This window comes from Stegostoma tigrinum, unplaced genomic scaffold (assembly GCF_030684315.1).
Source record: "Stegostoma tigrinum isolate sSteTig4 unplaced genomic scaffold, sSteTig4.hap1 scaffold_177, whole genome shotgun sequence".
Lineage (NCBI taxonomy): Eukaryota > Metazoa > Chordata > Chondrichthyes > Orectolobiformes > Stegostomatidae > Stegostoma > Stegostoma tigrinum.
In genome coordinates, this window is record NW_026728117.1 from 345,023 (window position 1) to 362,743 (window position 17,721).

Here is a 17,721-nt window from a genome sequence, read left to right on the forward strand (position 1 = left end):
CAATGCATCCCATATCACTCAGTCACTGCATCCCATTTCACTCAGCCACTGCATCCCATTTCACTCAGTCACTGCATCACATTTCACTCAGTCACTGCATCCCATTTCACTCAGTGACTGCATCCCATTTCACTCAGTGACTGCCTCCCATTTTCCTCAGTCACTGCAACCCATTTCCCACAGTCACTGCGTCTCCTTTCCCTCAGTCACAGCATCCCATTTCACTCAGTCAGCGCATCCCATTTCCCTCAGTCACTGCATCCCATTTCACTCAGCCACTGCATCCCATTTCAATCAGCCACTGCATCCCATTTCAATCAGCCACTGCATCCCATTTCAATCAGCCACTGCATCCCATTTCACTCAGTCACAGCATTCCATTTGACTCAGTCACTACATGCTATTTAACGGAGACAGTGAATCCTATTCAACTGAGACAGTGCATCCTATTTCACTCAGTCACTGCATCCCATTTCACTCAGTCACTGCATCCCATTTAACTGAGACAGTGAATCTCATTTAACTGAGACAGTGCATCCCATTTCCCTCAGTCACAGCATCTCCTTTAACTCAGTCACAAAATCCCCTTGCACTCATTCACAGCTTCCCATTTCACTCATTCACAGCTTCCCATTTCACTCAGTCACTGCATCCCATTTCCCTCAGTCACTGCATCCCATTTCCTTCAGTGACTGCATCCCATTTCCTTCAGTCACTGCATCCCATTTCCCTCAGTCACTGCATCCCATTTCCTTCAGTGACTGCATCCCATTTCCCTCAGTCACTGCATCCCATTTCTCTCAGCCAGTGCATCCCATTTCACTCAGTGACTGCATCACATTTCACTCACCCAGTGCATCCAATTTCCCTACATCAGTGCATCTCATTTCCCTCAGTCACTGCATCTCATTTCCCTCAGTCACTGCATCTCATTTCATTCAGTCACTGCATCTCATTTCATTCAGTCACTGCATCTCATTTCATTCAGTCACGGCATCTCATTTCATTCAGTCACGGCATCTCATTTCATTCAGTCACGGCATCCCATTTCACTCATTCACAGCTTCCCATTTCACTCAGTCACTGCGTGCCATTTCCCACAGTGACGGCATCTCCTTTCCATCAGTCAACGCATCACATTTCACTCAGTCACTGCATCCCATTTCATTCAGTCACTGCATCCATTTCCCCACAGTCTCCGCATCACATTTCACAGAGACACGGCGTCCCATTTCACTTAGCCGCCTCAACCCGTTACCCTCAGTCACAGCATCCCGTTTCCACAGTCACTGCATCTCCTTTCCCCAAGTCACTGCATCCCATCTCCACGGTCACTTGCACCCATTTCATTCAATCACTGCCTCCCATTTCCATCACTCACTGCATCCCATTTCCAAAAGTCACTGCATCCCATTTCCCTCAGTCACTGCATCCCATTTCCCTCAGTCACTGCATCCCATTTCCCTCAGTCACTGCATCCCATTTCCCTCAGTCACTGCATCCCATTTCCCTCAGTCACTGCATCCCATTTCCCTCAGTCACTGCATCCCATTTCCCTCAGTCACTGCATCCCATTTCCCTCAGTCACTGCATCCCATTTCCCTCAGTCACTGCATCCCATTTCCCTCAGTCACTGCATCCCATTTCCCTCAGTCACTGCATCCCATTTCCCTCAGTCACTGCATCCCATTTCCCTCAGTCACTGCATCCCATTTCCCTCAGTCAGTGCATCCCATTTCCCTCAGTCAGTGCATCCCATTTCCCTCAGTCAGTGCATCCCATGTCACTCAGTCACTGCATCCCATTTGCATCAGACACTGCATTCAATTTCCATCAGTCACTGCATCTCACTTCACTCATTCACTGCATCTCACTTCACTCATTCACTGCATCCCATTTCCCTCAGTCACGGCATCCCATTTCACTCAGTCACTGCATCCCATTTAACGGAGACAGTGAATCCTATTCAACTGAGACAGTGAATGTATTTCCATCAATCACCACACCCAATGCCACAAGGTCACTGCATCCCATTTCACTCAGTCACTGCATCCCATCTCCATCAGTCACAGCATCCCATTTCACTCAGTCACTGCATCCCATTACACTCAGTCACTGCGTGCCATTTCCCACAGTGACGGCATCTCCTTTCCATCAGTCAATGCATCCCATTTCACTCAGTCAATGCATCCCATTTCACTCAGTCAATGCATCCCATTTCCCTCAGTCACTGCATCCCATTTCCCTCAGTCACTGCATCGCATTAACCACAGTCACAGCATGCCATTTCCCACAGTGACTGCATCCCATTTCATTTCGGCACTGCATCCCAGTTCAATCATTCACTGCATCCCATTCCCCTCAGTCACTGCATCCCATTCCCCTCAGTCACTGCATCGCATTAACCTCAGTCACTGCATCGCATTAACCTCAGTCACTGCATCGCATTAACCTCAGTCACTGCATCGCATTAACCTCAGTCACTGCATCGCATTAACCTCAGTCACTGCATCGCATTAACCTCAGTCACTGCATCGCATTAACCTCAGTCACTGCATCGCATTAACCTCAGTCACTGCATCGCATTAACCTCAGTCACTGCATCGCATTAACCTCAGTCACTGCATCGCATTAACCTCAGTCACTGCATCGCATTAACCTCAGTCACTGCATCGCATTAACCTCAGTCACTGCATCGCATTAACCTCAGTCACTGCATCGCATTAACCTCAGTCACTGCATCGCATTAACCTCAGTCACTGCATCGCATTAACCTCAGTCACTGCATCGCATTAACCTCAGTCACTGCATCGCATTAACCTCAGTCACTGCATCGCATTAACCTCAGTCACTGCATCGCATTAACCTCAGTCACTGCATCGCATTAACCTCAGTCACTGCATCGCATTAACCTCAGTCACTGCATCGCATTAACCTCAGTCACTGCATCGCATTAACCTCAGTCACTGCATCGCATTAACCTCAGTCACTGCATCGCATTAACCTCAGTCACTGCATGCCATTTCCCACAGTGACTGCATCCCATTTCATTTAGGCACTGCATCCCAGTTCAATCATTCACTGCATCCCAGTTCACTCAGTCGCTGCATCCCATTCCCCTCAGTCGCTGCATCCCATTCCCCACAGTCGCTGCATCCCATTCCCCACAGTCAGTGCATCCCATTTGCAACAGTCCCTGCAGCCCATTTAACGGTCACTGCATCCCCGTTCACTCAGTCACTGCATCCCCGTTCACTCAGTCACTGCATCCCCGTTCACTCAGTCACTGCATCCCCGTTCACTCAGTCACTGCATCCCAGTTCACTCAGTCACTGCATCCCAGTTCACTCAGTCACTGCATCCCAGTTCACTCAGTCACTGCATCCCAGTTCACTCAGTCACTGCATCCCAGTTCACTCAGTCACTGCATCCCAGTTCACTCAGTCACTGCATCCCAGTTCACTCAGTCACTGCATCCCAGTTCACTCAGTCACTGCATCCCAGTTCACTCAGTCACTGCATCCCAGTTCACTCAGTCGCTGCATCCCATTCCCCTGAGTCACTGCATCTCCTTTCCCTCAGTCAATGCATCTCCTTTCCCTCAGTCACTGCATCCCATTTCCCTCAGTCACTACATTCCATTTCCCTCAGTCACTACATCCCATTTCCCTCAGTCACTGCATCCCATTTCACTCAGTCACTGCATCCCATTTCCCTCAGTCACGGCATCCCATTTCACTCAGTCACTGCATCCCATTTCACTCAGTCACTGCATCCCATTTCACTCAGTCACTGCATCCCATTTCACTCAGTCACTACATCCCATTTCCATCAGTCACTGCATCCCATTACGCTCATTCACAGCATGCCATTTCCCACAGTGACTGCATCCCATTTCCTTTAGTCACTGCATCCCAGTTCAATCAGTCACTGCATCCCAGTCCACTCAGTCACTGCATCCCAGTCCACTCAGTCACTGCATCCCATGAACCTCTGTCACTGCATCCCATTAACCTCAGTCACTGCATCCCATTAACCTCAGTCACTGCATCCCATTAACCTCAGTCACTGCATCCCATTCCCGTCAGTCACTGCATCCCATTTCACTCAGTCACTGCATCCCATTTCCATCAGTCACTGCATCCCATTTCCCTCAGTCACTGCATCCCATTTCCCTCAGTCACTGCATCCCATTTCCCTCAGTCACTGCATCCCATTCCCCTCAGTCACTGCATCCCATTCCCCTCAGTCACTGCATCCCATTCCCCTCAGTCACTGCATCCCATTCCCCTCAGTCACTGCATCCCATTCCCCTCAGTCACTGCATCCCATTCCCCTCAGTCACTGCATCCCATTTCCCACAGTCCCTGCAGCCCATTTAACAGTCACTGCATCCCATTTCACTCAGTCACTGCATCCCAGGACACTCAGTCACTGCATCCCCGTTCACTCAGTCACTGCATCCCAGTTCACTCAGTCACTGCATCCCAGTTCACTCAGTCACTGCATCCCAGTTCACTCAGTCACTGCGTCCCAGTTCACTCAGTCGCTGCATCCCATTCCCCTGAGTCACTGCATCTCCTTTCCCTCAGTCACTGCATCCCATTTCCCTCAGTCACTACATCCCATTTCCCTCAGTCACTGCATCCCATTTCCCTCAGTCACTGCATCCCATTTGCATCAGACACTGCATTCAATCTCCATCAGTCACTGCACCACACTTCACTCATTCACTGCATCCAATTTCCCACAGTCATTGCAGCTCATTTCACTCAGTCACTGCATCCCATTTCCCTCAGTCACGGCATCCCATTTCACTCAGTCACGGCATCCCATTTAACGGAGACAGTGAATCCTATTCAACTGAGACAGTGAATGTATTTCCATCAATGACCACACCCAATGCCACAAGGTCACTGCATCCCATTTCACTCAGTCACGGCATCCCATCTCCATCAGTCACGGCATCCCATTTCCATCAGTCACTGCATCCGATTTCCATCAGTCACTGCATCCCATTTCACTCAGTCACTGCATCCCATTTGACTCAGACACTGCATCCCATTTCCCTCAATCACTGCATCACATTCCCCTCAGTCACTGCATCGCATTAACCACAGCCACAGCATGCCATTTCCCACAGTGACTGCATCCCATTTCATTTAGGCACTGCATCCCAGTTCAATCATTCACTGCATCCCATTTCCGTCAGTCACTGCATCACATTCCCCTCAGTCACTGCATCGCATTCCCCTCAGTCACTGCATCGCATTCCCCTCAGTCACTGCATCGCATTCCCCTCAGTCACTGCATCGCATTAACCTCAGTCACTGCATCGCATTAACCTCAGTCACTGCATCGCATTAACCTCAGTCACTGCATGCCATTTCCCACAGTGACTGCATCCCATTTCATTTAGGCACTGCATCCCAGTTCACTCAGTCGCTGCATCCCAGTTCACTCAGTCGCTGCATCCCATTCCCCACAGTCAGTGCATCCCAGTTCACTCAGTCACTGCATCCCAGTTCACTCAGTCACTGCATCCCAGTTCACTCAGTCACTGCATCCCAGTTCACTCAGTCACTGCATCCCAGTTCACTCAGTCACTGCATCCCAGTTCACTCAGTCACTGCATCCCAGTTCACTCAGTCACTGCATCCCAGTTCACTCAGTCACTGCATCCCAGTTCACTCAGTCACTGCATCCCAGTTCACTCAGTCACTGCATCCCAGTTCACTCAGTCACTGCATCCCAGTTCACTCAGTCACTGCATCCCAGTTCACTCAGTCACTGCATCCCAGTTCACTCAGTCACTGCATCCCAGTTCACTCAGTCACTGCATCCCAGTTCACTCAGTCACTGCATCCCAGTTCACTCAGTCACTGCATCCCAGTTCACTCAGTCACTGCATCCCAGTTCACTCAGTCACTGCATCCCAGTTCACTCAGTCACTGCATCCCAGTTCACTCAGTCACTGCATCCCAGTTCACTCAGTCACTGCATCCCAGTTCACTCAGTCACTGCATCCCAGTTCACTCAGTCACTGCATCCCAGTTCACTCAGTCACTGCATCCCAGTTCACTCAGTCACTGCATCCCAGTTCACTCAGTCACTGCATCCCAGTTCACTCAGTCACTGCATCCCAGTTCACTCAGTCACTGCATCCCAGTTCACTCAGTCACTGCATCCCAGTTCACTCAGTCACTGCATCCCAGTTCACTCAGTCACTGCATCCCAGTTCACTCAGTCACTGCATCCCAGTTCACTCAGTCACTGCATCCCAGTTCACTCAGTCACTGCATCCCAGTTCACTCAGTCACTGCATCCCAGTTCACTCAGTCACTGCATCCCAGTTCACTCAGTCACTGCATCCCAGTTCACTCAGTCACTGCATCCCAGTTCACTCAGTCACTGCATCCCAGTTCACTCAGTCACTGCGTCCCAGTTCACTCAGTCACTGCGTCCCAGTTCACTCAGTCACTGCGTCCCAGTTCACTCAGTCGCTGCGTCCCAGTTCACTCAGTCGCTGCGTCCCAGTTCACTCAGTCGCTGCATCCCATTCCCCTGAGTCACTGCATCCCATTTCCCTCAGTCACTGCATCCCATTTCCCTCAGTCACTGCATCCCATTTCCCTCAGTCACTGCATCCCATTTCCCTCAGTCACTGCATCCCATTTCACTCAGTCACTGCATCCCATTTCCATCAGTCACTGCATCCCATTACGCTCATTCACAGCATGCCATTTCCCACAGTGACTGCATCCCATTTCCTTTAGTCACTGCATCCCAGTTCACTCAGTCGCTGCATCCCAGTTCACTCAGTCGCTGCATCCCATTCCCCTCAGTCGCTGCATCCCATTCCCCACAGTCAGTGCATCCCATTTCCAACAGTCCCTGCAGCCCATTTAACGGTCACTGCATCCCCGTTCACTCAGTCGCTGCATCCCATTCCCCTGAGTCACTGCATCTCCTTTCCCTCAGTCACTGCATCCCATTTCCCTCAGTCACTGCATCCCATTTCCCTCAGTCACTGCATCCCATTTCCCTCAGTCACTGCATCCCATTTCCCTCAGTCACTGCATCCCATTTCCCTCAGTCACTGCATCCCATTTCCCTCAGTCACTGCATCCCATTTCCCTCAGTCACTGCATCCCATTTCACTCAGTCAGTGCATCCCATTTCACTCAGTCAGTGCATCCCATTTGCATCAGACACTGCATTCAATCTCCATCAGTCACTGCACCACACTTCACTCATTCACTGCATCCAATTTCCCACAGTCATTGCAGCTCATTTCACTCAGTCACTGCATCCCATTTCCCTCAGTCACGGCATCCCATTTCACTCAGTCACTGCATCCCATTTAACGGAGACAGTGAATCCTATTCAACTGAGACAGTGAATGTATTTCCATCAATCACCACACCCAATGCCACAAGGTCACTGCATCCCATTTCACTCAGTCACGGCATCCCATCTCCATCAGTCACGGCATCCCATCTCCATCAGTCACGGCATCCCATCTCCATCAGTCACGGCATCCCATCTCCATCAGTCACGGCATCCCATCTCCATCAGTCACGGCATCCCATCTCCATCAGTCACGGCATCCCATCTCCATCAGTCACGGCATTCCATCTCCATCAGTCACGGCATCCCATTTCCATCAGTCACTGCATCCCATTTCCATCAGTCACTGCATCCCATTTCCATCAGTCACTGCATCCCATTTCACTCAGTCACTGCATCCCATTTCACTCAGTCAATGCATCCCATTTCACTCAGACACTGCATCCCATTTCACTCAGACACTGCATCCCATTTCACTCAGACACTGCATCCCATTTCCCTCAATCACTGCATCGCATTCCCCGCAGTCACTGCATCGCATTAACCACAGTCACAGCATGCCATTTCCCACAGTGACTGCATCCCATTTCATTTAGGCACTGCATCCCAGTTCAATCATTCACTGCATCCCAGTTCACTCAGTCGCTGCATCCCAGTTCACTCAGTCGCTGCATCCCATTCCACTCAGTCGCTGCATCCCATTCCACTCAGTCAGAGCATCCCATTTCCAACAGTCCCTGCAGCCCATTTAACGGTCACTGCATCCCCGTTCACTCAGTCACTGCATCCCCGTTCACTCAGTCACTGCATCCCCGTTCACTCAGTCACTGCATCCCAGTTCACTCAGTCACTGCATCCCAGTTCACTCAGTCACTGCGTCCCAGTTCACTCAGTCACTGCGTCCCAGTTCACTCAGTCACTGCGTCCCAGTTCACTCAGTCACTGCGTCCCAGTTCACTCAGTCACTGCGTCCCAGTTCACTCAGTCACTGCGTCCCAGTTCACTCAGTCACTGCGTCCCAGTTCACTCAGTCACTGCGTCCCAGTTCACTCAGTCACTGCGTCCCAGTTCACTCAGTCACTGCGTCCCAGTTCACTCAGTCACTGCGTCCCAGTTCACTCAGTCACTGCGTCCCAGTTCACTCAGTCACTGCGTCCCAGTTCACTCAGTCACTGCGTCCCAGTTCACTCAGTCACTGCGTCCCAGTTCACTCAGTCACTGCGTCCCAGTTCACTCAGTCACTGCGTCCCAGTTCACTCAGTCACTGCGTCCCAGTTCACTCAGTCACTGCGTCCCAGTTCACTCAGTCACTGCGTCCCAGTTCACTCAGTCACTGCGTCCCAGTTCACTCAGTCACTGCGTCCCAGTTCACTCAGTCACTGCGTCCCAGTTCACTCAGTCACTGCGTCCCAGTTCACTCAGTCACTGCGTCCCAGTTCACTCAGTCACTGCGTCCCAGTTCACTCAGTCACTGCGTCCCAGTTCACTCAGTCACTGCGTCCCAGTTCACTCAGTCACTGCGTCCCAGTTCACTCAGTCACTGCGTCCCAGTTCACTCAGTCACTGCGTCCCAGTTCACTCAGTCACTGCGTCCCAGTTCACTCAGTCACTGCGTCCCAGTTCACTCAGTCACTGCGTCCCAGTTCACTCAGTCACTGCGTCCCAGTTCACTCAGTCACTGCGTCCCAGTTCACTCAGTCACTGCGTCCCAGTTCACTCAGTCACTGCGTCCCAGTTCACTCAGTCACTGCGTCCCAGTTCACTCAGTCACTGCGTCCCAGTTCACTCAGTCACTGCATCCCATTCCCCTGAGTCACTGCATCTCCTTTCCCTCAGTCACTGCATCTCCTTTCCCTCAGTCACTGCATCCCATTTCCCTCAGTCACTACATTCCATTTCCCTCAGTCACTACATCCCATTTCCCTCAGTCACTACATCCCATTTCCCTCAGTCACTGCATCCCATTTCCCTCAGTCACTGCATCCCATTTCCCTCAGTCACTGCATCCCATTTCACTCAGTCACTGCATCCCATTTCACTCAGTCACTGCATCCCATTTCCATCAGTCACTGCATCCCATTACGCTCATTCACAGCATGCCATTTCCCACAGTGACTGCATCCCATTTCCTTTAGTCACTGCATCCCAGTTCAATCAGTCACTGCATCCCAGTCCACTCAGTCACTGCATCCCATTAACCTCTGTCACTGCATCCCATTAACCTCAGTCACTGCATCCCATTAACCTCAGTCACTGCATCCCATTAACCTCAGTCACTGCATCCCATTTCCAGCAGTCAGTGCATCCCTTTTCCCTCAGACACTGCATCCCATTCCCGTCAGTCACTGCATCCCATTTCCCTCAGTCACTGCATCCCATTTCCCTCAGTCACTGCATCCCATTTCCCTCAGTCACTGCATCCCATTTCCCTCAGTCACTGCATCCCATTTCCCTCAGTCACTGCATCCCATTCCCCTCAGTCACTGCATCCCATTCCCCTCAGTCACTGCATCCCATTCCCCTCAGTCACTGCATCCCATTCCCCTCAGTCACTGCATCCCATTCCCCTCAGTCACTGCATCCCATTTCCCACAGTCCCTGCAGCCCATTTAACAGTCACTGCATCCCATTTCCCTCAGTCTCTGCATCCCATTTCCTTCAGACACTGCATCCCACTTCACACAGTCATTGCAGCTCATTTCACTCAGTCACTGCATCCCATCTCACTCAGTCACTGCATCCCATTTCACTCAGTCACTGCATCCCATTTGCATCACACACTGCATTCAATTTCCATCAGTCACTGCATCTCACTTCACTCATTCACTGCATCCCATTTCCCACAGTCACTGCATCCCATTTCCCACAGTCACTGCATCCCATTTCCCACAGTCACTGCATCCCATTTCACGCAGTCACTGCATCCCATTTCACGCAGTCACAGCATCCCATTTCACGCAGTCACAGCATCCCATTTCACGCAGTCACAGCATCCCATTTCACGCAGTCAGTGCATCCCATTTCACGCAGTCAGTGCATCCCATTTCACGCAGTCAGTGCATCCCATTTCACGCAGTCAGTGCATCCCATTTCACGCAGTCACAGCATCCCATTTCACGCAGTCACAGCATCCCATTTCACGCAGTCACTGCATCCCATTTCACGCAGTCAGTGCATCCCATTTCACGCAGTCAGTGCATCCCATTTCACGCAGTCAGTGCATCCCATTTCACGCAGTCAGTGCATCCCATTTCACTCCGTCACTGCATTCAATTTCCATCAGTCACTGCAATGCATTCCACTCTGTTACTGCATCCCGTTTCACTCAGTCATGGTATCCCACTTCACTCAGTCACTGCATCCCATTTCTCTCAGTCACTACATCCCATTTCCCACAGTCATTGCATCCAATTTCACTCTCTCACTGCATTCAATTTCCATCTGTCACCTCATCCCATTTCCCTCAGTCACTGCATCCCATTTCATTCAGTCACTGCATCCCATTTCCCTCAGTCACTGCATCCCATTTCACTCAGACACTGCATCCCATTTCACTCAGACACTGCATCCCATTTCACTCAGACACTGCATCCCATTTCACTCAGACACTGCATCCCATTTCACTCAGACACTGCATCCCATTTCACTCAGTCACTGCATCCCATTTCACTCAGTCAATGCATCCCATTTCACTCAGTCAATGCATCCCATTTCACTCAGTCACTGCATCACATTCCCCTCAGTCACTGCATCACATTCCCCTCAGTCACTGCATCGCATTAACCACAGTCACAGCATGCCATTTCCCACAGTGACTGCATCCCATTTCATTTAGGCACTGCATCCCAGTTCAATCATTCACTGCATTCCAGTTCACTCAGTCACTGCATCCCATTTCCGTCAGTCACTGCATCACATTCCCCTCAGTCACTGCATCGCATTAACCTCAGTCACAGCATGCCATTTCCCACAGTGACTGCATCCCATTTCATTTAGGCACTGCATCCCAGTTCAATCATTCACTGCATCCCAGTTCACTCAGTCGCTGCATCCCAGTTCACTCAGTCGCTGCATCCCATTCCCCTCAGTCGCTGCATCCCATTCCCCACAGTCAGTGCATCCCATTTCCAACAGCCCATTTAACGGTCACTGCATCCCATTTCACTCAGTCACTGCATCCCAGGACACTCAGTCACTGCATCCCCGTTCACTCAGTCACTGCATCCCAGTTCACTCAGTCACTGCATCCCAGTTCACTCAGTCACTGCATCCCAGTTCACTCAGTCACTGCGTCCCAGTTCACTCAGTCACTGCGTCCCAGTTCACTCAGTCACTGCGTCCCAGTTCACTCAGTCACTGCGTCCCAGTTCACTCAGTCGCTGCATCCCAGTTCACTCAGTCGCTGCATCTCCTTTCCCTCAGTCACTGCATCCCATTTCCCTGAGTCACTACATCCCATTTCCCTCAGTCACTGCATCCCATTTCCCTCAGTCACTGCATCCCATTTCCCATAGTCACTGCATCCCATTTCCAACAGTGACTGCATCCCATTGCCAACAGTCACTGCAATCCATTTCCAACAGTCACTGCATCCCATTTCCAAGAGTCAGTGCATCCCATTTCACTCAGCCACTGCATCCCATTTCCCTCAGTCACTGCATCCCACTTCACTCAATCACTGCAGGACATTTCACTCATTGACTGCATCCTATTTCACTCTGACACTGCGTCCCGTTTCCCTCAGTCACTGCATCCCATTACCGTCCGTCACTCCATCCAATTACTGTCAGTCACCGCATCCCATTTCCCACAGTCACTGCATCCCATTTCCACCAATTACTGCATCCCATTTCACTCAGCCACTGCATCCCATTTCACTCAGCCACTGCACCCCATTTCACTTGGCCACCGCATCCTAGATCACACAGTGACTGCATTACAGTTCGCACAGACACTGCAGCCCATGTCACACAGTCACTGCATCCCATTACCCTCAGTCAGAGCATCCATTTCCCTCAGTCACTGCAGCCCATTTCACTCAGTCACTGCATCTCCGTTCCCTCAGTCACAGCATCCCATTTCCATGAGTCACTGCATCGCATTCCCCTCAGTCACTACATCGCATTCCCCTCAGTCACTGCATCCCATTTCCATCAGTCATGCATCCCATTTAGCTCAGTCACTGCATCCCATTTCACTCAGTCACTGCATCCCAGGTCACTCAGTCACTGCGTCCCATTTCAGACAGTCACTGCATCTCCTTTCCTCAGTCACTGCATCCCATTTCACCAAGTCACTGCTGCCCATTTCACTCAGTCACTGCGGCCCATTTAACAGTCACTGCATCCCATTTCCACAGTCACTGCATCCCATTCCCCTCAGACACAGCATGCTATTTCCCACAGTCACCGCATCGCCTTTCCTCCGTTACTGCATCCCATTGCACTCATTCACTGCATCCCATTGCACTCAGTCACTGCATCCCATTTCACTCAGTCACTGCATCCCATTTCACTCAGTCACTGCAACCCATTTCGCGCAGTCACTGCAGCCCACTTCACGCAGTCACTGCATCCCATTTAAGAGTCACTGCATCCCAAAACCGTCAGTCACAGCATGCCATTTCTCTCAGTCACAGCATGCCATTTCCCACAGTCACTGCATCTCCTTTCCCTCAGTCACTGCATCCCATTAACCTCAGTCACTGCATCCCATTAACCTCAGTCACAGCATCCCATTAACCTCAGTCACAGCATCCCATTAACCTCAGTCACTGCATTCCATCTCCCACCGTCACTGCATCCCATTCGCCACAGTCACCGCATCCCATTTCCCAAATACACAGAATCACCTTTCCCTCAGTCACTGCCTCCCATTACCCTCAGTCACAGCATCCCATTTCACTCAGTCACAGCATCCCATCTCCATCAGTCACTGCATCCCAGTTCACACATTCACTGCAACCCATTTCCCACAGTCACTGGATCCCATTTCCCTCAGTCACTGCATCCCATTAGACATAGTCACAGCATCCCAGTTTACTCAGTCACTGCAACCCAGTTCAATCAGTCTCGGCATCCCATTCCCCTCAGTCACTGCATCCCATTACCATCAGACACAGCATGCCATTTCCCACAGTCACTGCATCTCCTTTCCATCAGTCAACGCATCCCATTTCCATCAGTCACTGCATCCCATTTCCATCAGTCACTGTATCCCATTTCCCTCAGTGACTACAACCCATTTCCCGCAGTCACTGTATCCTATTTCACTCAGTCACTGCATCTAATTACCCTCAGTCACTGCATCCCATTACCCTCAGTCACTGCATCCCATTACCCTCAGTCACTGCATCCCATTACCCTCAGTCACTGCATCCCAGTTCACACAGTCACTGCATCCAATTTCACTGAGTCACTGCATCCCGTTTCACTGAGTCACTGCATCCCGTTTCACTGAGTCACTGAATCGCATTTGTTGTTCTCACTTGAATGCAATGGTCATGAATCTCCTCCAATGGCTTGTCATGTATTTCCAATGCAAAATTTTACCAAGTTTTGATTTTCAATTTTGATTACATGTGTCTCCTCTATTCTATAAGATGCTGCAATAAACTCAAATTTGACGAATCATAATTCAACCACCATTACCGACAGAGTTAATTTCATCAAACAGATCCAATTAGAATTGTCACATTCCCAAATCCTGATTCAAGATTTTCTAATTATGGGCCACGTGGTTAAGAAAAAAGACACTTAGAATCAGAGAGATGTACAGTCGGGAAACAGATCCTTTGGCCCAATTTGTCTATGTTGACCAGATATCCTAAATTAATTTAGTCCCATTTGCCAGCATTTGGCCCATATTCCTCTCAACCCATCCTATTCATATACCCATCCACATGCCTTTTAAACGTACAAGCCTCCACCACTTCCTCTGGCAGCTCGCTCCATACATTCACCACTATGAAAAAAATCCGGTCCATTTTAAATCTTCCCTCTCTCATTTTTAACCTATTCCCTCCAGTTTTGGATTCCAGCAACCCGGGGAAAAGATCTTGGCTGTTCGCTCTATCCACATCCCTCGTTATTGTATAAACTTCTATATGGTCAGCCCTGAACTCCAAAGTTCCAAGAAATAGCTGCCTGTTCAAGCCCACGGTATACCTTCAACCTCCGATGCTCATAACATCCTTTAGATCTTCTCTGAACCCTTTCAAGTTTACAACATACAAGAATACAGCGCAGAACAGGCCCTTCGGCCCTCAATGGTGCGCCGACATCCTTCCTCTCGCAAGGAGACCAAAATCGATTGCGGTATTCCAAAAGCAGCCGAACCAACGTCCTATATGGCTGCTAAGTGATCTCCCAACTCCTATTCTCAATGCACTGACCGATAAAGGCGAGCACACCAAATGTCTCCTTCCTAACCTTTCTACCGGTGGCTGTACTTTGATGGAACTACGAAACTGCACTCCAGTGTCTCTTTATTAAGCAACACTCCCCACAACCTTCAGTGTATACGTGCTGCCCTGATTTGCCTTTCCAAAATGTAGCACCTCACATTTGTCTAACCTCAACACCATCTGCCATTCCTCAGTTTATTGGCCCTTGTCAATGTCCCATTGTATTCTGAGGTGACCTTCTTGGCTGGCTACTACACCTTCAATCATTGGGAAACTTACTAACCACACCTTCTATTTTCATATCCAAATCATTGCATCACTTCAACTCCCCCTCCCACTCCCTGAATGGCATTTCCATCCTGGGCCTCTTCCAGTGTCACAACCACACCACCCAGAAACTGGAGGAGCAGCACCTCACATTCCGCCTCGGGAGCTTCCAACTCAATAGCCTCAATGTGGACTTGGCCACCCTCAAAATCTCCCCACCCGCCAGCCTCATCCCAAGACTAGTTCCTCCCCTCATCCCCGCCTCCATGACCTGTCCGCCTTCTCTCCCACCTATCCACTCCTCCCACCTCACTGACCTACTCCCACCACTGCTTGGAATTATTCTTCTTTTCACACTTCATCAGCTCGACATTATTTCTAAAATCTATTTTCCAATTGTTGGAAAAAGTGAGATAAAGAGAAGTAAAAGAAGTTACATTCTTACCACTCGGGAAATCTCTGAATATTCTTCTGTTGAAAGGCCGCCAAGGAACGATGCAATTCTTTTGTCACAAACGCTGTGAGGGAGACATCTTTTTCGGTTCCACTAACTCCACCCTAAGGAAGACAAACCCATGTAACATATCTAGTGACTTAAAGCATACTCTATTGTTGCCCAAGGTGGAGAGCTGGATGAACACAGCAGGTCAAGCAGCATCAGAGAAGCAAGAAAGCTGATGTTTCGGGACGAGACCCGACTTCAGAAAATTGGCGCTGGAGAATCTGAGATAACAAGGTGTAGAGCCGGATGATACTGCTTGGCCTGCTGTGTTCATCCAGCTTTACACCTTCTTATCTCAGATTCTCCAGCATCTGCAGTTCCTACTACCTCTATTGTTGCCCTTTCACTTCACTGAACTAATATGAGCCAGTAGTTTTGTTTAGGCTCGTGTAATCTTACGGTTATTGGCCTGTACAAAATCCTGAATTAATTTTGATCGACTGACGGGAGGAGAGATGAATTTTATAGAAATTTTTGTTTTCTACCAATTTGCAGAGGGCATCGTGGGCGATTGAAGGACAGTGTTATTATCCTCCAGGTCTGTGGACTGCATCGTTACCAACTTGCCTATTTGCATATACATAAAATATTCATTATGTACCAATGAAACATAATAAACCAATATTGCGTACTAAAAACAATGCTCACATATCAATGGAAATTTAAATATTTATCATAGAGTTTGACGGATTGAATTCAATGATACAAAGCAAAAACCAGTGAAGATGAGTGCAGTTGGTCAGCACTTTTGCCACTAAGTGGAGGTTGGCAGTTTGAGGCCACCCAGGAACAAGCAAGCTCTGTCTAACTCCAAGGGCAGCACGGTGGCTCAGTGGTTAGCACTGCTGACTCACAGCGCCAGGGACCCAGGTTCGATCCCACCGTTGGACGATCTTCTGTGCGGAGTTTGTACATTCTGCCCATGCCTGCATGGGTTCCTGCTGGGTGCTCTGGTTTCCTCCCACAGTCCAAAGATGCGCAGGCTCAATGTATGGGCCATGCCAAACTTGTCCATTGTGTTTAGGGATGTGTAGATTAGGTGTGTTAGTCATGGGAAATGTAGGGTTACTGAGGAAAGGGTCGGGGGATGAGTCAGGGTGAGACGCTCTTTGGAGGGTGACCGTGGACTTCTTGGGTCAAAAGGGGCTTGTTTCCACACCGTAGGGATTCTATGATATGGAAGTGTCTTTTGAAGTGGACATTCGTGGGTGTGCTATAACAGAGACCTTGAAATACTGCACAACAAATATTTGGAACTAGACTGTCAATTCAGACAGAGCATCAAAAAAGGTCATGGAAGTTGTCACCGATATAAAGCAGGACTGATGAAAATCCAGCAGGAAATGGTGTCAAAAGGCACAGTATCTTTTATTCATCTCCAGTTATTTTGTCCAAGGCACTGGATGCTGGCAGGATTGAAACATTTAAGAAATGCTTCACAAATCACATATAAGGACCTGCACATCTTTGAACAATGGGAGGAAACTGCAGCACCTGGCGGAAGCCCCTCGCAGACGCGGGGAGGACATGTCAATTCCACACAGATAGTTACCCAAGACTGGAATTTCAATTGGCTCCCCAGTGCATGAGCAGCTCTGACCACTGAGCAACTACCTTGCCCAGAAGGGGTTTTATAAGCGCATACATTATTTCCATTAAGACAGATCCAATCCTCTATGTCCAATCAAAATAACATATTGTAGATATCATGACAACAATCATAAATGATTTTGAATAAGTAAATCAAAAAAATTGAAATAGTTTCCAAGCCTAAATACTAGATATGGTGCAGTTAAGATGAATAGCACAACAACAAAAAGGCCATATTTTATGTGACCATCGGTAACACTTGAAAACTTGCAACAATTTGTCGCCAGTAGTGCTCTGAAGTGGCTTGATGGTGCAGTCCTTCATTCACTGGAATGAAACTCCAAAGATCACAAATTCTCCTTCAATACCGTGTTTTAACAGTGACTGCATCAACCTGTCTTTATGCGCCTGACTGGAAACCCACACAACATGCATAAGCAAAAAAAAATCTAAGGTGATAGGAGAAAAAAATGTATGTATGCAACGTCTTTGAAAAGCAATTATTTGTAGCAGCTGCAAGCCCATAAGGAATCTCGTTTCGCAGATTATATTCATTTGCACTGCAGGTCATGCCAGTCAGAATCAGTTTTCGTTTCATGACAGATAA

At 49.2% G+C, this 17,721-nt stretch overlaps 1 long non-coding RNA gene across 1 annotated transcript in view; it reads right to left on the reverse strand.

Moving 5' to 3' along the window:
- The window catches only part of LOC132207845 (uncharacterized), a 73,039-nt gene that overhangs the window by 53,317 nt on the left and 2,001 nt on the right, over positions 1 to 17,721 (reverse strand). Inside the window, exon 2 of the long non-coding RNA XR_009443906.1 lies at positions 15,468 to 15,580. This is a non-coding gene — a long non-coding RNA (uncharacterized LOC132207845). The remainder of the gene's footprint in view (positions 1 to 15,467; positions 15,581 to 17,721) is intronic.